Source organism: Petaurus breviceps, unplaced genomic scaffold, assembly GCF_028583685.1.
Source record: "Petaurus breviceps papuanus isolate PSGF00001 unplaced genomic scaffold, PetGlider_PUasm1.0 90579, whole genome shotgun sequence".
Taxonomy (NCBI): domain Eukaryota; kingdom Metazoa; phylum Chordata; class Mammalia; order Diprotodontia; family Petauridae; genus Petaurus; species Petaurus breviceps.
In genome coordinates, this window is record NW_027187278.1 from 4,394,473 (window position 1) to 4,417,902 (window position 23,430).

Sequence of the window (23,430 nt, forward strand, 5' to 3'; positions counted from 1 at the left end):
GATGCTTAAATGAATATTGGTTGATTATATAAATGCTTTCTTGATTTAAAAGACAGATGGTTCTTTTTTTTTTCCAATTTATTATGTATTTGGGTGGTTTTATGTCTTGACTTAGGTTTTATGAGTTCTCTGCTTTCATTATTACAAAAGCCACCAACCACCATAGGCCAAGCACTTATCACTTTATGCCTAGATAACAGAAATTCCTAAGTGGCAGTCTTGTCACCAATCTCTTTTCTCTCTAGTCTTTACGACAAGCTCATGTCAAAATAATTTTGTAAAACATCTATTCTGTCTTGCCTCTCCACTCACAAACAGCCCAAAGCAGCTTGCTTTTACTTCTCACTCTCCAATAAGTATGTAATTTCACTTATGTGGCTATCCTCTCCATCAGTATACATTTTCATACACATCTGTATTTGACCAACTTTTCTAACATTCATCCACATTCATTCTTAAATTATAAAAAATAAGTTTACCAATTGGGATGGGGTCTTTCTTCACAATTTTCACAAATTGTAGGGATACCAGTCAGTCATTCAACCACTGCTCTCTTCAAATTGGCCTTTCATTATGCCTTAACAATTGATTTTAGAGATTTCAAAATTCTATGATTTACAGTCATACATCAATGCAATATTTACTTATAAAATTTTTACCTTTTCCTAATTCTATGATTTTTCTTATGCTAATCCTATCTCCCCTCCATCTATATAAAAAGTATTCTTCCCATCTAACTATGCACATCTTTACACAACTTATTCATGAACCTATTATTATGTATTGCAGTCTACATTTATATGTTTTCTCTGTACATCTATTGTAGTCAGTACAATATGACATTTAATTGTTTTCAAAGGTTTTTGTTTTTTTTACCACTCAACCATCTTGAACACTTCAGGAGGGTAAAAGTCACATCTTTTATGCTTCCATATTCACTAATGTAATTTGCGGCACATGGTTAATACTTATCAAGCACTTATTAATTAAGTATGAACATTCACATTGCAAAACTAGAAGAACAGGAATGAAAGAACACAAAGAAAGACCAATTTTGGCAACTGACTCGGTGTATTTGCACATACTAGAGATAGTAGGATGAAAATTTTCATTTCAGACTATAATGATAATATGGGCTGGAAATTATTTGTATTCACAGTGTATCTGCAAAGATAAGAGAAACTAAAGAAAATTACAATGAATATTTTAAAATTATTTTTAAAAAATCTACTGTAGTAATTGACATGCCTGGTCCTTCTAAATATTTTTTTTTTCCTTTTTAAGGAAAAAAATAAAACGTGATTGCAAAAGTTAAATATATTAAGTATATTTTAAAAACTTATTCCTAATTATTTTTTGAGATTACATTTCTAATTTTTATAATGTAAATAAAGAGTAAAACAGGTTTTAATGTGAAGAAATATAAGAAATAAATGGAATGATTCAAAGAGCAGGGAGCAAAAACAGATGCATACCTGAATTTTCTCTCCAGTGTAGAAAGCTGAGTGCTCAGTCTCAGAAGGCGGTGAGGAAGGGGTACTAGAATTGCAGCCCCATCCTGCACGTGGTCGTGGTCAGAGGCTGGAGGATTTAGGAAGAGGGCCCCAACATGGAAACCCTGTGTTTTCTCAGACTAAATCCAGTAGAGATTGTCACTCGTGTCCAATATTTGATCCTGACAGAAGCTAATGGCAAAACTCTTTCCAACAATGATTTTTTTTTTCCAAATCCAGTCTGAGTTCTTGTGAAAGATTTTTTTTTTTTAAGCAATCAGGGTTAAGTAACTTGCTCAAGGTTACATGGCCAGTTATTTCTGGGTGTGGTGCTAAGTATCTGAGCCCGGATTTGATCCCCAGGTCATCCCGACACTGGAGCTAGTGCTCTTACTTGCTGAGCCACCTGGCTGCCCCTAAGCAACTGGGGTTAAGTAACTTGCTCACGGTTACAGGGCCAGGTGTTTCTGGGTGGAAGCTAAGCGTCTAAGCCCTGATTCAATCCCCAGGTCATCCTGACACTGGAGCCGGTGCTCTTACTCACTGTGCTACCTGGCCGCCCCGTTTTGTTGTTGTTGTTGTTGTTTTTTTTTGTGAACCCTACAAATAGTATACAAGATTCTGCTTGACCTTTTTAACATGATGCCAGTGAACGCTGAAGTCACGTATCCACAGATAAAGGAAGATTTTTTTTTTTACCATTATGTAACTTGTTTATTTATATGCAGTCTTTTTCTGCTTGGTGAATAATTTTGACTTTGATGATATTCCGTATCCAAAAGGAATGCTTACATGTAGAATTTTAAGTGCCATTAATTTCATTCACTTCAGAGAATCACGTTGAAGAATATATATGAAACATTTATGGGAATATAAATCCTCTATGGACAAGATACAGCAGCTACAACATGAGAGCAGGAAGCACTGATGAACTTGGAGAAACTTGACTTTGTCCCAAATAAAGAACAAGTTGAGTTCAGGCAACTCTTAGATGACATTCAGGAGCTGCAGCAAACACTGAATGGGTTTTGTCAAAAAAAAAACAGCCACATTACAAGAACTTTCCCAGAAGTTGGATCTTGCTCAGACCACAAAATGTCTGAATGAATTAAAAGTTGTCACTGGTTATTTATTATGAAAGAAGAACAGTAAAGTTTGAAAACAAAAATCATAGACTCTCCAGAGAAGTTAAAGAATTATGAAGAGAAAATAAAAGAGTGAAAAAACTCAAAACTTCAAAGCTTGAAATGACTGAGAAATATGAAGCCTATGGAGAGGAAATTGAATATAATTCACATGTAACTTTCTGTTATCACAAGGGTGCTGTAGTATTCAAGAGCCTTGCCAAAAAAAAAATAAGGCAAATCAATGCCTTCCTTCCAAATGGAGCCACAATTATCTCAAAAGAGCATGGATAAAGTAATGAGGAGTTTGGAAGAGAGCTAATCTCTGGAGGACTAGGTTGAAAGTGCTCAGAGAGAATTGAAGAAACTGAAGACCAAGGAACCTCATTTAAAAGACTAGTCATTGCGGAGAAACAGAAGCTTGCCACAACCCAACTGAAGATAAAGAAAAAGCATCAAGCTGTCAAGCAATATAAACGCTTAGTACTTGAGGAATGTAATAAAATTCAAGAGAAGAGAGGAGCTGTATGTGAACAGGTGACAGCAATTAATTATGATGTACAAAAAATCAGACCTGAAATACAACAGCTCAGAGATGTCACTGAAAGTGAGAAACTAAAATTCCAGGAAATCTTTCTCACCTTGAAAAGTGGGGGGCGAAATACCATGAAGCCATAGTAAAGACAGCAGAGGAGGTCAAAGCTAGAATTAGTGAAAAAGCAGCTAAGCTAAAGAAAGATTTATCATTTAGACTATGCTAAATTGCTTCATTTTATTTGTTCAGACCTTATACAAGCATATGAAGTTTCAGTGTTTTGAGAAATGGAATAAGTAAGTAAGACAGTCTGTATATCAGGATAGGTAGACTGGGGCTCTCTGGATGGAAATTAAAACATGATATGATACATAATGCTGTTCTAAAATTAAAATATGATTTAAACCTTCTTTTAAAGAAATAGGTTGTTAGTTAAATAATTTTCCTAGTAGGGAAACAAAAAGAGGAGAAGCCTGTGAATAGGAAGAGGCAGTCAAATATGTTCTAGGTATAGTGGGATGGGGATGGATGCAGTGTTCACAAAGACATAGAAAAGGGCAAAGGCAGGATATTATCAAAGAAGAGTGATCATTCCAATTTGCATGGATCACTAAGTGTAACAGCAAGCACCCTAGCATACCCCAGATGGATGCTAGCACAGTTATTTGAAGGCTATCAAGAGTCTCTACTGGTCAACTCATACAACTCTTCCCATAAGTTAGTCCCAAAACAAAATGCTAACCCTAGAGATTACACACACACACACACACACACACGCACACATGTGCACATGCATGTGTGTGTGTGTATAGGCATCATAGCCCTTGTGACCCACCAACAAAGTAACAAAAGGTGTGGGCCATACTGAAAAACAAGCCTCCCCTATTCAAGCTTCTCTTGTTGGGCTCCACATGAGGCTTATTAATGGGCAGAGAAGATCTTCAACATCCATTAACATTACACCAAGATAATGACTAATTGGGAATACAGTGAAATCATGTGTGCATATGTCATCTATATGTGCACACCTGTATGTATATATAAATGCGTGTATATACATGCATATTTATGTGTATATTTTAAAGATATATGAACACGTCTATTGACATAGGATCACTGATACTTATACAAGGAAGCAGAAGCACAGAGGGGTCAGGCAATTTTTCTAATGTTTCACAAACAGAATGGTATATTCAAAGCTGGAACGAACCTTAGAGATCATTGTGAACAACTCCTTCATTATTTGGACAATGAAACTGAGGCTTGATGTCATTAAGTGACTTTCCAAAGGTTGCATGAGAACTAAGTGGCAGAGGCAGAGTTCAAACCCAAATCTTCTGTCTTTAAATCCAGTACTCTTTTCAGTAGTAAATACCATGCATGTAGTAAATGCCAGAGCTATGATTTTAAAGCCAAGTCGTCTGATTCCAAATCAAGAACTTTCCATTGCATCAGAAAAATGGAGAGACGGTCCTCTTAGTCATGAATAAAACAGGGACTTGCAATCGGATACCTAATGTGCCATTTTCATAAAAAATGAATTAACAATAAGCATTTATTACTTGTAGTACACTATGAAAGGTCTGACCTTCTAAATGGGTTCACATGTAACTTAGCCTTACCCATCACAAGGTCGTTGTGGTATTTAAGAGCCTTGCAAAAAAAAAAAAAAAGATAATTGATTGAGCTGATCCAAGTGCCTTTGCTCATCTCACTAGACCTATTTTTCAGCTGCCCTGGGTTAATCACCAAGTCTACCTCATGCTGATGTTCTCCATTACATCATAATTAGATTGAGGCAGGCAGAGCTAGGGAAAGCTGATGGAATTATTCATATTTTCTTCCTCAGAGCCAGATGTTGTCAGATAGATTTCATTTAATTCAGTGACAGCTGCAATAATAGTTTCCATGTGCAGAGAGCTGATAGTGACATTGATAACAGTTGGAGGAAAGCGAAGTGAAGCATGTTCCTTGCCTAGTTAATCATGATTAGTCATTATTCTGGATCACCTCATTTTATGCAACAATTAAAGTAAATTGGGAAAGCCTTTAACTCATACAAATCTATAAAGCCTTTTTAAATAATTCTGAAAAGTAGAATTATACTCTCATGTTAATATGATAGCATTATTTTTTCTCATCAGCAAAGAAAACTTCGATATATACCCATGTTTTACTTCCAGATGCATTCAGAGCACCAAACATTGCCTCTACACATATTAAAACTGATAAGTAAAAGATATGATTTTAAAATATTATGGTATACTCTGACAATTCTAAAATCAAGTAATCATTTCTACCTGGTGTTATGCCTGACATTATAATTTATATGTTTTACTTATGATTTGTAGGAGGATCAGATGAGATAATATTTGTAAAAACTAAAAACAGCATGGTACATGCACATAGTGGACTCTAAATAAATGCTTATTTACTTCCCTCGGTCTCTTGGCCCACTGAACACACACACATACACCTACACAGTGTGTGTACACATATCCATATATGCACACAGTACACCTAAATATTACACATGTGTGTATTATATATATGGGTATACATGGATGTATATATATAGATACATAGATATGTGTTTTCATGTTGTCTCCCCCATTACCCTGTGAGTTTTTTGAGAGTGGGGACTATTTTTTACTTTCTTTTTGTTCCCAGCACTTAGCACAGTGACTGGTACTTAGCAGGAGCTTAATAAACGCTTGTTGATTTGTTGTGACTTGATATGGGGATAAGCAACATGTTTCACATTTTGATTCTGTGATGAATGAGGTGACCTTCTACAACTATTTTCTTTCCTGATAGTTTCCTCTTCAAAGTCTACAGTTGTCTGCCTAGGAAAATCCTTGTATTCATTTAGAAAGCTTTCTGAAAATTATAAAATTTCCACCAGTGGAATTAATATGAGCAATTTGGAGAAGAGAGACAAATCGGTGAAGCTAACGGTCTCCTGGATATTTGACTTGTTTTCTTTATAAGAAACACAGGGAAGAATTTAATAAGGTGACTAACACAAGCTGTGATCAAACAGCTATGGCAAATCATATGCACAACCAGAAAAGGGACTAGACCTGTTCTGTTTGGCACCAGCTGGCAGAAGTAGGAGTAATAGGTGAAGTTTCAAAGTAGTTAAATTAGGCTTGATGTTAGGGAAAATCTTCCCCAAAATTTCAGTTATCCAAGGTAGAATTGATTGCCTTAGGAAATTTTCATCAATAAAGAGACAGAACTGCAACCCAGCTTTCTCTATCCTAACTTAGTTCCTCTTTCACAAATTAAAAAGGAAAAACAACAAAATAAAAATCTGCACAGTACAGGGCCTATAGTTGACATTTAATAAAGGATTATTGATTGACTGACTACCAGTCTTTCCCTTTTACCAGATGTTTAATATCAGGGCCAGAATAACTCTGATTCTTGGGATCTGAGTAGTATTTTGGGTATGCTGATGGGTTTTAGAAATGAAAATGTTTTAGGATGAGCCAAAAAAGTAAAGTCAAACAACAGAAAAGGAATTGATTCAAAGCTAATTAGTATTAATACATCAATACAAAATATGTTGAGGGATATTCAGATATACAACTTAACTTCTCTGCTTGAAACTTAAGCATAATCCAGCAATGTCTACCTACCTTTCTAGTTTCAGTGAATATTATTTTACATGCTCTACTTTCAAGCTAAACTGGCTACTTGATTTTAATTGTATGTAGAATTGATTCTCCTCCCTTCATTCCCTTGCATAGGCTTTCATCCCACGACTTGGATGCCCCCCCCCCTCCATTTTCTATTCTTTAAGTTCCTGATTCTCTTCAAAGCCCAATTTAAGTGCTTCCTTCCATTTCTCTTTCTACTGAGCTTACTGATTCTTTCCTGTGTGCTTTCCTGGTGTGCCCAGAGGATGAAGATCACACTTCAGCGTGCCATTAAATGAATAGCAAGAAGGGAAAGTCCTCCCCCTTCTCTTTTACCCCAGTTCTGAGAAATTGGCCAGAGGGTGTTTGTTTCTGTACTGTATTGGTTCTTTCTCAGCTCCAGGTGCCAGCAGGCATACCCTTTAGACCTGAGAGCTCAAGCTATAGTGACCTTGAAGAAATACTGCAGTCAGTCAACCCAGCAGGGAATACCAGCAAAGCCAAGATGACTGGTACTGGAGCTATATAGAGGTTCTGGACATAGAAATGGAACTGGGCTCTATAGGAACTGATCTAAGCTATGACCCTTTCCTTTCCCAGAGAGTCAAGTGGTACAAGGGGGAAAGGAATTATATTTTCCACATAATGGGGGAGTAAGTTTGTATATTTGTGACTATTTCTTTTCAAATAAATATTACTTAGTAAAAGCTCATCCTACTGTTAGTGTCTAAATGGAAATGAGGTGCATTGGAACCCCCTACAAATGGTAGAACACATCAGTAGGAACTGGAATCATTTGCAGAGATCTAGATATCCCATGCCCTCTAAGGACAGAAAAATCTGTTGATGGGTTGAAATATGATATACTGTGCATCAGGCAGTGGATGACCAGGGTAGTCTGTATTACATTAGTAATTAGAACTTCTTTTTTTTTGTTGTTTTTTGTATCCCTAACACAGTGTTTAATAAAGGCTTGTTGATTGAGGGACATACTTATTACAAACAACACCAAACAGCTATTTATATAGTACTTTAAGGTAGGCAAAATCCTTTACCCACCTTATCTCATTTGATATTCAGAATAATCCTATGGTGGAGAAGGGGGAACACTAAATGTATTATTTCAGTTTTATTGATGAAAAAACTGAGAATCAAATAAATTACAAACCAAGGATCTGTATCAGCAATGCCATATTCACAATGCCTATAGAGATTACAAATATGCTGATATAATTATCCATTACAAAATACGTCATGTTTGCCATATGAGGAAATAAACTAGAAAATTTATTAAGATACCAAAAGACTGAGTCCCAAAACCAGAAAGTGAAAGCCATCAGAGTAGTTATGATATTGGCACAGGTAGATAAAGTAGAAAGCACCCACATTCTCAAGCCTTTAAAACAGAACAGGCTACCTCAGGCAAAGGTCCTCCTCTCCCCACTCACAGCAACCACCCAGCGTCCTGGAAGCGCGCTCCCAGCAGCTCCGGCCCCTGGCAGTCCTCAGCAGGAGTCCTTAGCAGAAAGTCCTTAGCAGTCCTAACTCAAAAAGGGCTTCGCGCTGCCACTGCCTCTGCTGCTGCCGCCGTCACCACCACCGCCAGCCAACGCAGGAACGCTAGCTTGGCTTCCGCTTCCTCTTGCTCCGCCCCTTCCTGCTACATCAGCAAGTCCAACGGGGCATGGAAGATCTTTAAATCCCATAACCCTTACAGGATCACACGTATAGTTAATGCAACCCATTACTGCCCCCTATAGTTTCCCAGAATCTAACTTGCCTGTACCTTTTTATAGTCCTCTGACTACCTATAACTGCAATGGACTTGCTTTTCCTTGTGTAGCAATCCCCATGCAAAACTCCACCAAACCCTGTGCACTTTCTAAGCACTCACAACCACCTGACACCCTGGTACAACTCTACTTGAGGATGAACCCTGGTGGAAAATGATAATCTACTTAAACTCATTCCCCAACAATTACCATATTTCCATTTTAAACAATTCTGAACCCATAGTTTCCATTGTTTAACACATTCCCCATCCCCCACTGACTACTCCCTTATTCCCATAGCTCTTAGCCCAACCCTTCTCTCCCCAGCCTCTCACTTTAAAGCTACCCAACCCTTACACTATGCTTGCTGGTAACAAACTGGGTTTTATTTGAAACCATTGTCTTTCTCATTTCCTTCATCTTTATGTTCTAGGACTTGGCTTCCACCTGATGATATGACTTCTCTTGCTACCCCATCTAGTACTGGTTGCACTTACACTAACTTTCACCCAACTTACAGATTCCCATTGTCACCACAAGTTTCTCACTCTACTGTCATCACTCAGTAACCTCTTCTCTAGTATCAAGATTCTAGTAGCTGTTGTCTATAGATCTCTAGGGTCCTTTCCTCCTTCCTCAATGAAGTCAATGCCAGGCTCACAGTCTTTCTCTCTTCCCTAAATCCTGCTCTCATATTAGTGGATTTCAACATATAAAATTATAATCATTCAAATACCCTAACCGTCAAATTCTTCAACTTACTCACTTTCTATGACCTGCTCTTCCATCTCACCACAGTTATACACAGAGATATTCATGCCCTTGATCTTGCCATAAATCACAAGTATTTCACATTCATTTTAATGAAGTATTCCTTCAACTAATTATAATCTGCTAGCATTACACCTCCTTCTCTATCTTTGTAGAATGCAAAATACAAAAAATAAAAAATACTTTGTTTTTTATCCTCACCATGACCTCCAATCACCTCAACCATTCATTTTTTTTTGATAGTCCATCACACGGGCTCTCTCAACACTCTCTTCCCTTCCCCATTTTGACCACCTGGTGAACCAGTACAACTCTACCCTTCCTTCTCCAGTCCCTAGCCTCTTTATCTTCTCAAAGACATTACCCTGCCAAACTCTAGTCTTGGATTACTTCTACCATTTACTGATTTCATTTTCATTCATGTGCTGCTGAATGAAGCCAGAGAAAAGAATCACAAAACCATGATAACTGGATCAATTACAAGTTTTTATTATGTGTAATCTTGATTGGGCCCTCATTAAAACAAAACACTACTTTTACACCTCCCTAATTGAGTTCTCTCTTCTCCTACTGTCCATCATGTCAAATTGGTCAAATGTCTTCTGCCAACAAATCCTCCTTCCCTAGTTTCACATGAAAAGGTAGGCTTTCTCCCTTCCTTGCACTCCCTTCTACCTACACAAGTGATCCATTTCATCCTGTCCTATCCAGCAGGGTGCCCTTTTCATCATCCCCATTTCTTCAATATCTTCAATCTCTTTGTCTACTAATTACTGATCTGCAGTCAACCAACATAACGTCACTTTCTCAGCAAATCCTCTTGATTCATTCATTCCCATATATCTCCTCCCATTTTTGGCTAAAATCCTTGAGAAGACCATCTACAATAGGTACCATCATTTCCTTTCCTCTCACTCTTCTCTTAACTCTTTGCAGTTTGTTTTCTAATCTCATCATTTACATGAAACCAGTCCCTCTAAAATTAATACTGATCTCTTAATTGCCAAATCTAATTGTCATTTGTCAATCCTCATCCTTTGGGGGCAGTTTTGAAACTGACAGTCAATCACTTCTCCTTATTACTGTCTTCTTTCTTGGTTTTTATTATAGTGCTCTCTCTTGGTTCTCTCCATACTAATATAACTATTACTTCTCTGCTTTCTTTCCTCTATCTTCATCCCTAGAAAACCTGGTAATCTTAAGGGCCCACCACTACATCTACCTCTCTTCTCTCTATATACGATTTCACTTGGTAATTTCAACAACAATCATAATTTCGATTATCATCTATCTCTGTGTAGTTGATTCTCAGATCTACTCATACAGGCCTAATCTCTCTCCAGCTTCCAATCTTCTATCATCACATATTTATCACACATCTAGAAATGATGAACTATAGAAATGTTTAAGTCAGTAAATGAAAAACAGAACTTATCTTTGCCCCACACTCTTTCCTCTTTCTAAATTTCCTATTACATTGGAGAGAACCATTATCCCTAATACAAGGCTTAAAGCCAATCTTTAATCCCTCACTTTGTCACACCTTATATCCCATAAACTGGTAAGTGCTATTGTTTCTACCCTCACAGCATCTCTTACTTATACCTTCTTTTCTTCTCTGACATACCACCACCATGGTGAAAGTAGTCATACATGGATTATTGCTGTAGTTTGCTGGCTAGTCTCCATACCTCAGATCTTTCCTATTCTAAACCATCTTCCATTCAGCATTATCTTCCATTATTACCCCTTTAAGTGTCTTCTTATTACCTCCAAGATCAAATATAAAATTCTCTAAATTTTAAGACTTTTCATAACCTGGTCTCTGCCTAACTTTTCACTCTTCTCAAATGTTACTAACCTCTATACAATCTGTTATACAGTGATAATGGCCTTTTAGCTGTTCCTCAAACATGATATTCCATCTCCTAACTGAGTATTTTTTTTTGGCTGTTCCCCATGCATGGAATTCTATCTCTTTTCAACTTTGCTTCCTGGTTTCCCTCAAGTCTAAGTTAAATTCATATTTTCTGCAGGAAGTTTTGCCTATTCCTCCTAAATTTTAGAGCTTTTCCTCTGATACTATCACCAAATTGATATATCTTATTTGTAGATAGTTATTTGCATGATGTCTCCCCCATTAGAAAATTAGTTCCTTAGGGTCATTCTTTCTATCCTTAGTGCTTACGACAGTTCTTGATACACAGTAGGTACATAATAAGTCATAGTTTTCTAACAAGATAAAGGACTTAAACCTGAGCCTCTCTTCATCCCAGTCTGTCTACTACACTACATAATTTCATAAATATAACACTACATATGCATAAAATAGAACATTGGCTTTTATACTGTCTCCATGTTTGGATCATTTCAAGTAAAACTGAGCTCAAAAAGGAAGCATGTGGATTGGATTTTCATGATATCACATTTTAGAAAAAAAATCAAAGACCTTCATTTAGCAATAATTGAAATTTACCTAATATTCCTCTCACTGCTGTCTTTATACTGCTTCCCTCAGAAGAAAAACAAAACAATTTGTGATTCCCCAGTAAACCCTACAAGTAAAACAGTCATGTAGCTTATCATACACAACTCAGCATGAATAAAATGTGGCAAGTTATTAAATGGAATATGGAAAAAGTTAATTTCAAAAGCAGAAAAATATACATCTTTCACAAGAGGCTTTTGTTGTGAATATGTAACAAAAGTTAAAAGAAAATGACTGAGCTGGTAGACAAGGAAGTTTCAAAATTCTATACGGAATATATATGGAAGTAAAAACTAAATATGTAGAACTTTAAGCTGCTCATAGAAAGCTTCATTGAAATGATGAAATGGACATAATTCAATGTCTCTAATCACCAGAAGTACTATAAGAAAACGTTTGCTAAATATTAAGATTATCTAGTAACATTTTGTGAGATCAAAAACAGTATTTAGGGGGCCAAGATGGCAGCATAGAAGCAGGAAAAATTCCTGTGCTCCTCCCATAACCACCTAAAATACCTATAAAAATGACTCTAAGCAAACTTTAGGGCTACAGAACCCACAAAGTGACAGAGAGAAAAAATCTCCCACTAAAGGTAGCCTGGCGGGCCAGCAGGGAGGGTCCTTCACAGTGTGCTGGGAGCGGCACCCAGACCTACATGAGCCCAAAGTTTTAGCCTGAGAGCACACTGACCAGCCCTGGCTGGAGGGACTTTGGGAGAGTGGATCACCAGCAGCTGTGGCAGTTTTTAGATTTATTAACCCATAAATGCCAAAGACAAAGTGAGAACTCAGTGTGGACTTTGTGGGAACAGGGGTTCTGGGAGTGTGGTCCGGCCTCTGTCCCCAGGGGAAGAAGCTGCTGAGGTACAGTGGCCAGTATCATGTGGTTGCTTCAGAGTTCCTGGCCTTCATATTGTAGGGGGATCAAGAAACCATTTTGAAGGATAATCTCTTTTGCTTTAACCTGCTTGGATCTGGATCACTGTCTAGGGTTGAGGTCCTGGGGTGCATGACCAGGTACCAGAGCAGGTGGACGCTTCAGAGAGGGCACCCAACTAATAGTTCTGGCAGCTGTGAAAACCCCAGCGATTTTGGGACAAAGCTCTCCTCTCTGGAAGCAGAATTTTACTGTGGCAAAAAGCTCAAAAGTCAAGTAATTGAGTGACAACATGAGCAAGCAAAGGAAACAAAGCAAGCACAGAACCTGACTCTAGATTCTTTTTTTGGGGGACAAAAAGTATCAAAGCAGGGAACAGGAGGAAGACAATGAAGCCAGAACTCCTGTGCCAAAAGCTTACAAGAACAACATGAACTGGTTACAGGCCATAGAGGAGCTTAAGAAAGATTTCGAAAACCAAATAAGAGAAGTGGAGAAAAAATTGGGAAGAGGAATGAGAATGATGCAAGAAAATCACATAAAGAGAGTCAACAACCTGACTGAAGAAAATAACACCTTAAAAAAATAAACTAACTCAAATAGGCAACAAGGAGAAGAATGCCTTAAAAGTCTGAATTTGCCAGATGGAAAAATAATCTCAAAAGCTCACTGAAGAGAATCATTCCTTCAGAATTAGATCGAAGCAAATGGAAGCTATTGAATTTATAAGAAATCAAGATACTATTAAACAGATCCAAACAAATGAAAAAAATAGAAGGCACTGTGAAATATCTTGTTGGAAAAACCATTGACCTGGAAAATAGATCCAGGAGAGATAATTTAAAAATTATTGGACTACCTAAAATCTATGAGCAAAAAAAGAACCTAGAAATCATCCTTCAAGAAATTCTCAAGGAAAACAAAGACTAGGCAAAATGTCCAAAGAGGTTCAAAAAGCCAGTGAGGATAAGAATGTCTTAAAAAACAGAAATGGCCAGAGTGTGTGTATATATGTGGACAGGTATACATAGACAGAGGGCACAGTACCAATTGAGTAGGAAGGGATGATACTTAAAAGGTGAAATAGAGAGGTGAGAGAGGAATATAATGAGAGGATATGGGAAGAGACAGAATGGGGTAAATTATCTCATAAAAGAGGCAAGGGAAAACTGTTACAATGGAGGGAAAGAACAAGAAGGCAAAAGGGAATGGGTCAAACTTACTCTAATTGAATTTGGTTTAGTCAGGGAATGACATACACACTAAATAGGGTATCTCACCCTACAGGAGAGTAGTGGGGAAGGCGATGAAAGGGGGAATGACAGAAGGGAGGGCAGGTTGGGGTAAGGGAAGTTAGAAGCACACACTTTTGAAAAGGGACAGGGTCAAAGTAGAGAATAGAACAAATGGGAGGGGCAGGATAGGACGGAGGGAAATATAGTCAGCCTTTCACAATATATCCGCTATTAAAATGTTTTGTGTAGCTACACATGTACAACCTATATCTAATTACTTATCTTCCCAGTAAGAGTGGCTGACTAGGGAGGAAGGGAGGGAATCTGGAATTCAAAGTTTTGGAATCAAATATTTAAAAAAATAAAATAAAATAAAATAAAATGAAAAAAAAAACAGTATTTAAACCAAACTGCATGCAGTGGGGTCTTAATGAGTGCTTCATAAACATTGTGCACAATGATGAAGATGATTATGAAGACTGGTGGAAATGTCAAAGAAGAGGCAATCCCACTTAATCAACCAGTCATTAAAATAAATATCGAACAGCTACTGTACTTAACATTGTGGATGCAATCAGCATGTTGGAAATAGTTTTCCTACATACTGTTCTTGTGATGGTTTTCACTCTAAGGGGATTTTCCCTCTCTATCAGTCAATTTATGGAATTATTATTATTAATTTTACTGGAAATTGAATTTTTATGATAAATTATAAATCAATGTGGGCAATGAGACAAGAGCTGGACTGTGTGTTGGCTTGCATTGTGCTAATGGTCTCTTTAGGGACTGGGGTTTTTTTTGAACCTTGATGACAAGTCTTGCCTGGAAGCTTTCAGCCCTAGGGACTGGCCCCTGGCAGAGCATCAGGGCCCTTTTGTTGCAGGGGAAGCAGCACAGCAGGGTGACTCCTTTAAACTTCAAGCTGCTGCTTCTTGGAGGCTGACTTTTTGGCCAGGTCCTTGGCCTCCTCTTCTCTTGCTGCCCAAACAATTTTGTTTGTCTTTGCTGTTGCTTCTTTAGTTGTTTCAAGTATTATCTTAGGCATTTTAAATTGGAATTTAACTATAATGTACTCCAACTCTTTGAGGGGGATTTAATTCCATTTCATTTTTCGTCACGCATAAATTCCCAGTTACAACTCACGGGCCCTGCATCATGTCCTCATTAACACCTGCATGCTGTTGGGTTTGGGCAAGAAGAACACTAGGTCTCAGAAGCTCCAAAGCAGGCTTTGCCCCAGGAAATACTTCATCATTATCCTAGCTGGGGGAAACGGAAGAGTGTCATGACAGCATCAGGGGGCAGGCAGTGTGGGATGACTGGGCAGGAGGGAGGGACCAGTTTTCTAGTGTTCCAAAACCCAAAGTCACCATCATCTCTACAGTCTCTGCCTTGTACTAATGCCTGCCATTTTTCTCTTCTGGCCTCAGCCCCTGGCCTGTTTAGTTGCGATGAAATATTTAAAATATTTCCCCAGTACTTGTTTTCCATACATACACAAGGCTCAGAGGTGATGAATTTTGATTCATAAATACTTTATAAATAGTAACTGATGATTTCTTCTTTTCTTAGTCCATGTAATTGGGGCTTGGGTGGCAGGGGCTATCAACTCAGAGCCATAAAACAGAAGATTTGGGTTTTAGCTTTGACTTGACACTTAAGTAGCTGTGTTACCTTGTACAAGTCATTAAAGTTGTTTAATCCCTAGAAACACTAAATTCCCTATATCATATACTGTCCATGCATTTAGAAATACATTCTCTTTGAGTTTAAAGCTTTGACTAGCTTTAGAGATCATATTATACAATTTTCTTATTTTTGGTTAGATAAGGAAAGTGAGGTCTAGAAAGGTTAAATCACTTAATTTAGATAATAAAATGGTAGAATCTTTTATAAAGCCTTCTATACTATTTTAATTCTTACTATTCCATTGCTATGGTAACACAAACATACGCACATACTCCTTTCCAAAAATTTTCTTAAAACAGTGATATATGTGCTAGGGGCTGCTTAGGACTATTAAAGGGTCACTTGAACTTGTCTTTTTGAGTTGGCATATTTTCCAGAAACACTGGACCCAGAGCATGCAGGAGGCCCTGAATGTGTCAGGAACAAATTCTTTCCCACCCCAGCTGACATAATTTGTTGTTTGCATCCCAAGCTGGATTCCCTATATGTCCTTGAGAGGTAAGAAAGATACCAGCCAGCCTTTGCCAGGCTGTGAAAAATGCTTGTGGAGCTGGAGTCCTTTGTAGAGAAGCCATCCCTCCTATCTTCACAGTCTAGCTAGTTTCCCAAGGGAAAAGAATGTGACATTGCTCCTCTCCTTTGGTATGGGTTACTGCACCTTTCCCCTCCCATGTCACTCCCTTTTTTCCTCCTCTTTTTGTAATACTGTCATAAAAATGCAAACTTCTGTAAAGACTGTGTACTCTTTCAGTTCTGCATGCATGTTCATTTCTCTTGTAATAAAACTCGTTTTCACAGAAGTCCCCCAACCTTGCGATTTTCTGTTGACAAATGTAAATATAATAAAAATTAAGATCCTCCATTAAAATCTTACTTTGATGCCCTTTTGTACAGTAGAGATGAACTTGGATTCTCAAAGATTATGTGTCATTTTAATGAAAGTTTGACGTTAAAAAACAAAACAGCAGCAGCAACAACAACAAAAACCTCTCCCCTATAAATTGAGAAAGGGTTACAATTAAGTGGGATGTGTAATTTATTTTTCAGTCCCCACAACCCTCAAAGACTACTACTAAGTCAAGAGCTAAGTGCCACGCACATTTTGGTTCCAGATAAATGCCTTTTGATTGACTGAAAGAGGTGATTTGATTTTTGTTAATACAATAAATACTAAATAAAAAGAAAAAGTCACAGATCAGAGAAGTACAAAATAGTGCAATGAAAATGAAACCACAGCAAAATCTATTTTAAAAAAAGAGAAATTAGCATATTCAGATTACTATACTTGAGACCCAAATTTACTTCTGAATTGCTTAGCAGGTAGGGCAGAAATGAGAACATGTTTAAGTTTATAGCACTCCTTGATACATAAATTTAAAAGAGAAAATGTTTGTATAAAAAGGGGGATTTTTTCCAAGTACTAAATTCTGTGTATCCTTTAGTATACCATTTCCTAAGGATATAGATGTTTTCTACATAGGTATTAAGTATGTCTGCCCTCCATTATTGGGGAAAAAACAAACAAACAAAAAAACCTGAATATATACCATTGAATTTTAAACCACTCAGCTGGTAAGGGAAACCAGACACTAGATGTATGATGCTGGGTTTAATCTCTGTTTATCTCTGCTTCCTTATGCATAAAATAGGGAGAATAAGAACGGACACTTACCTACCATAGTTGTTGTGAGAATCAAGTGATATAATAATTATAAATCTAATTATAAACCTAAATTATAACCTAAGTATTATATAAATGTTAGCTATTATGATTGTTATTTTGTTATTTATATGTTTATTTATATTTTTTGTTCTGAATAGATTTTTCACCCCTAAACTTTGGGACTGACTTAAATTTTTATTTTTTTTTCCTAGTTATTTTTATATTCAAGGTCAATCATCTTGGTTCATACAGAATTCATGTGTCTTCCAAAATTATTGTCTTTTTCTTCTATAATTATTTTAGAGTCCCAAATCTGTCACTCTCTTTTTTCTGCTCATTTAAAACTTTGAGAGATGCTCCACTGAAGTCCTAGGTTGTTTGATCTACTGTTTATGGTCATTAATTTTGTCTATATAGTTCTGATTTGTGACCTTTTTTCCATCCTAACATATTTTAAAAAGTTGTATTTCAGGGGTGGCTAGGTGGCACAGTGAATAGAGTACCGGCCCTGGAGTCAGGAGGACCTGAGTTCAAATGCAGTCTCAGACACTTAACACAAAACTAGCCATGTGATCTTGGGCAAGTCACTTAACCCTAATTTCCCTCCAAAAAGTAAAAAAATAATAATAAAAAAAGTTGTATTTCTTTTTTTTTTTTTTGGTTTGTTTGTTTTGTTTTTTTTTAGACTCAAACGCCAAAACACAAATACAGAATAGAGAAAAGAAACAAAAACATATAAACTTAAATATTGGAACTTAAATTCGAAGTTGGAAAGAAAAAAATCATATTGTGTACATAGCAGAACATAAGAAAGGATTCAAAATATGTAACAATAAATTTTCATTTCAAGAAAGCCTATATGATAAATCATACGCATTGTGTTAAGAATTGACCTTTGCTTCCTTGTAAGTTTTTTTTGTTCTCTGGTGTGCACTTTTTAACTTTGATCTTTTTCCCCTTTTTCTCTCCCCACCCCAGAAGGCTGCAATAAAGTTTAGATGTTTCCCTATAGCTACAAATATATACATACATACATATATGTATATACACACATACATACATATATATATATATACATATACTTTCCCAAATATATTCTAGTCCTGATCTTTATTTTTTTATGTTTGTGCACATCTCTTGTTTCCTATCACTCCTGCCTCCTCCACTACCCTGCCCTCCTGTTACTTGCCTAGCACCTTCCATGTATCCCTCCCTTAAGAACCTTCCATTCCCATAAATTTAAGCACCCTTCTACACACCCTTTTACCTGTTCCCTCATTCTCCCTTCCAAAGATCCTCTACTCAATTCCTATACCCCTACCATTTTATTTCTTCTGAATTTAGAAGACTTTTATACTTTTCTAAATATATATATGTATTGTTCCCTCTTGAACCCATTCCTGATGAAAGTAGGTTACCAGGACTACCAACCCTCCTCGCCCATCTAATTCCTCTGTGTATTTATTCTTCCTCTTGTAACTCATTTGTATAAAATAATTACTCTTTTTAGCTGTTCCTAAATGGTTTTAATTTTTACATTCATATCATACTCAGGTTTACCCCAAACTTTTCTTATAACCTACCCAATTATTTATAAGAACCTCAGACATACATTTGACATTATATATAGTAAACAGTCTGTCTTTATGAATCCCTTATAATCAGTCTTTCGTATGTAGCTTATATTTTTCTTGGTTCTTTCATATCAAACTTTCTATTAACTTCAGAATCTTTTTTAACAAAATCTTTAAAGTCTTAGAGTTTATAAAATTTCCATTTTTTTTTCATTCAGGATAACACATAACTTTACAGGGTATGACATTTTTGGCCAGAACCCCAATTCTTCTGCTCTTTGATATATTGTGTTCCATGAACTAGGGTCCTTTAACGTCTCCTCTACTAGGTCTTATGTGAGTTTAATTGTGGTACCATTATATTTAAATTGTTTTAATTTGGATGCTTTTAATATTTCATCCTTGAGCTGGGAGTTTTGGAATTTGACTATAATATTCCTATGAGTTTTCCTCATAGGATCCCTTTTAAGTGGTGATTGATGGATTTTTTTTTCATTTTCTACTTTCCCCCTTTGTTCTAATGCTTCAGGACAATTGTCTTTAATTATTTCACACATTATTGTACCAAGATTCTTTATTTGATCATAACTTTCGGCTAGTCCTATCATTTTTACATTTTACCTTTGTGATCTATTCTCCAAATCTGTTGTTGCTCTTAAAAAATGTTTTAGTTTCTCTTCTATTTTTTTCATTACTTATATTTTGCTGGCTTCACTTTGCCCAATTCTAATTTTCAAGTTGTTATTTTCTTCCTTAAGATTCTGGATCTTCTTTTATAATTGTCTGACTTTGCTTTCTTAACCTTCTTGCTTTTCTTGGATTATTCCTATTAAAAAAAAAAAATTCCTCCATCTTTTTAATTTGATTTTTAAAGTCTTTTTTTAACATATTCTATGAATTCTTTTTTGGTAGTGACCATTTCACATTCCTCTTTGGGGGATTCTTTCCTTTAATATACTTCTCTGCCGATGAACCCCAGCAATCTCTATTCCCATAATAGCTTTCTATGGTTGTATTCTTTCTCTGTTGCCTGTGCATTTTTTGTGGTAATAGCTTAATTTTTGTAATCCTGTCTAGTCCTGGGGTTTGGGGGATGCTGCCTCTTGCCCCAGATCTTCAGTTCTCTCCTATAGCTGGGAACCAAAGCCAAACCTCTAATGTCCTTGTAATGGAAATGTAAATTTAAGATCTTCCCTGCCCCTAGGCCCTCTGATAGGCTTTAAGTGCACCTGGAGTCTGTGGCAGGAGGCTTATTTTTCAGGAGATACTTTGTGATTGGGTAGTGAGTGAAGAGGGTTGTTACATTCTCTGAGCCAGGAGAAGGCTATATAATCCCTGATGTGAGGCTTTGTTTTGGGGCTCACTTTGAGAAGTGTTGTGTGATTTGACCAGATGAGACTCTGGGAAGCCATTGAGAGGCCTTGGTTTTGAAAACCCAGATGTTGATGCTTCCCCCTCTGGTATCTGTGACTAGGTATGGATGTAATGGTCAAACAGTTGGAGGCCTGTCTGCTTGAAAAGTTTCTCTGTCTTCTTTATAACTTCTGTCTGTATACTCTGAAATTCGGGGTGCTGAATTTTTCTCCCGAACTAGGTAAATGATATGTTTGATTGATTAAAGCAAGGCTGTTAACCCATTTTGAATTGCTTTCCTTTAGAAAAGCAGATCTAAGAACCTGTGTTGGCAGCCACCCTGGGGATGCTGAGGTGCTTGCTGCTACACTCTTGTAACTGGCCACAGTCAAGGGCTTTCTGCCCTACTGCTTCTGCACTCACTGGGCCTGTGCTAGTGCCTTCTGCACTGCCCCCCCCCCCAGGTTCTTTATAGCACAGCTGAGTGGGGTATTCCTTATCAGCAGACTTTCCCTCAATCTTCCTGGGCTCAAACACCCAACTCCCCTCACTATCTAGTAGTAAAAGTTCCTGAGGCAGCTTCTCAAACCAACTACCCCCAGGTCTTGCCACTTGTTGTTAAAACAGAACCTAGTCTGGAGGGGTTTACTCTTCTCAAGGACTGAATCTGGTCCTGGGATTTTTCTTCTGTTCTTCTTAAATTGTCCCATGAAGACCCCTGGTTATGCTCCTATTCTTAATTATCTACCCACACTTTGTTTGCCCTGAGGTGGTATTTTAATTCTTTTGTGGGGGGAAATCTTGAGAGCTTGGAATTTGCTGATCTACTTGACCATCTTCCCAGAATCCTCTCTCTGTTTTATTTCTTGTTTGATACATTTTGTAATTTTGTGTCATTTTTCCATGATCTATTAGGAGTCTAGAGAATTATTTTTTTTTCTTGGTGATTTTTTTTTCATTTTTCTTCACAATTTACTTTTTTTCTTTCACTTTTTTCCTGTCACTTGCCTTCTTTCTCTTTTTATTAATTTATGTTGAGTAAGGCTTATGAATTTAATTAGTGGTATTATTGGCAGATAGAAAAATGACAAATATATTGTCACACTAGCCCAGGCTTTTCTGAATCTACAGGTGACTAGCAATATTAGAGCTTTATCGGGAGGTAAATCTTTGTTCCTTTGAAAAAGTACAGAAAAACAACCATTGAAGGGAAAAAAAAAACTATCAATGTGCTAATTAGCTTCAAAAGTCACCAAAGGTTTTTATTGTGGAGTGGCTTGTACCATTATTGTACACACATACAATCTCCCTGCATATGCAGCTAATTCTTTATTTTTAATCAAATTTTCCCCAATAAACAAAAATTAGTTGGCTCTTCTTCTCTTCCCCCTATACAAAACAAAAATCTTATAACAACCATGCATAGTCAAGCAAAAAAAAAATTCCCTGCATTGGCCACGTGTCCAAAAATGTCTCCTTCTGCATCATGTATTCATTTACTCCTCTGTTACAAGGTAAGCAGCAGGCTTCATCATCTATCTTTCTGAAATCATGGTTGGTCAATGTATTGATCAGAGTTATTAGAATAGCTTTCAAAGTTGTCAAACTATTTTTGCTGTTTAAAAGTGTTATTACTGACTCACCAGCACCTCTAAATCTTAATCAAGATTCACAAAAACGGACTCATTTCATTAATGTAAATTTGATTAAGATTGATATACTCTTCCTCTCATTGATGACCTCTAAGGAAACAGTTTGGAAAAAGTCAAAGTTCTATACCATTAGAGTTTGATTTTCGTCTGCTGCATCTACACTTTTAAACTGTTTCTCACTTTGAAATGTTAAATCGGATTCAGAAAATCATAAGAACAATATTTTATCTTTCTGGTTAGTGTTGGGTCAAAACCAGGTATACTCTGACTTTTCAATGAGAACTAATTATAGGAAACAGTTCAGGTGCTGTAAATTTGTCATTTCAAAATAGTGTCATGGTACAACTGTTTGAGTTGCTTGGGCTGTGCATGAGATTGATTCTCCTTTTAAAGCTTTCATGTCACAGAGCATAGAGCTAAACTAATACTGTTTCGATTCATCAATTTCTATTTGCTTTTTTCAAGTATATCAGATATATCTTTTCTTTTTTAAAGCCAATGAAACTTTCTTAGCTCTTCTTTTTGCTTTTCACTAGATGGTGTAGAAAGTAAAACATAAGATGTCTTCTCTCTTAGGTTTAATTTTGTTCTGTAATGGCTTTAGCTTGCTAGATAGTTCTCCAGTAAATACTTCCCAACAGTTTGTTGGAAGGCTCCAAATTTTATTGAAAATATTATTGTATTAAAATACAGTTAGCACAGACATGATAAAGTATAGGCATATCAGTTTATACCTTCCAGATATGCTCCTTAAAAAGCAAACCCTTTTGAACAAGTCTGCTTTGTAGAATTTCTAAGTATAGTATATAACAGAAATAGTGTTTGAAGCAAATAAAAGCAATGAATCCAGTGTGTTCTCAAAGGAGGTGCCGTGAAACTCTATACACCCTGAGACTTACATATTTTCCAGCTTCTTTCCACACCCAGAGCTGAAGACATGTTGCCTGTTCTACCAGATTTGGTATTGGGGTTGTCATGATAGCTTCAACCATGGAGATGCAAAGCTGCTTACTCTGTTGTAAGTTCTGGAGAACAAAAAGAATGGGAGAGGGGAGGGGCTGATGAGAGGGGTGAAGAAATCCCAATGCCTACAGGAAGGTCCTACTATCTAGGAGTCCTTCTTTCTTCTCAGTTTAATTAACATGCTATGATTTCTCCTTACAAAGAATACTGAGCCATGAGCCAAACAAGTTAAACTTTCAAGTTTTTAAAAAGATAATTTTTCAAAAATAATTGTTTGGAATTGAACAGCAAGATTAGATCCATTTTAACCACTTCTTAGGGGGTGGCTAGGTGGCACAGAAAATAGAGCACTGGCCCTGGAGTCAGGAGGACCTGAGTTCAAATCCGGCCTCAGATAATTAACACAAAAACTAGCCATGTGACCTTGGGCAAGTCACTTAACCCCAGGTGCCCTCCAAAAAAGCAAAAAACCAAACAAACCACTTCTCAGACATTAAAACTGAGGCAGAGATTACTTTTGCAAGATGTAAATGGTCCTCTTTCCATGGTAAAGATAAATAACATCTAAAATGATACTGATGTTCTGGTTGACACA

General features: G+C 36.9%; 1 pseudogene; it reads left to right on the forward strand.

Moving 5' to 3' along the window:
* The first annotated feature begins 1,609 nt into the window (after positions 1–1,609).
* On the forward strand, positions 1,610–3,378 carry LOC138142456 (kinetochore protein Nuf2 pseudogene; annotated as a pseudogene).
* The last annotated feature ends 20,052 nt before the right edge of the window (positions 3,379–23,430 follow it).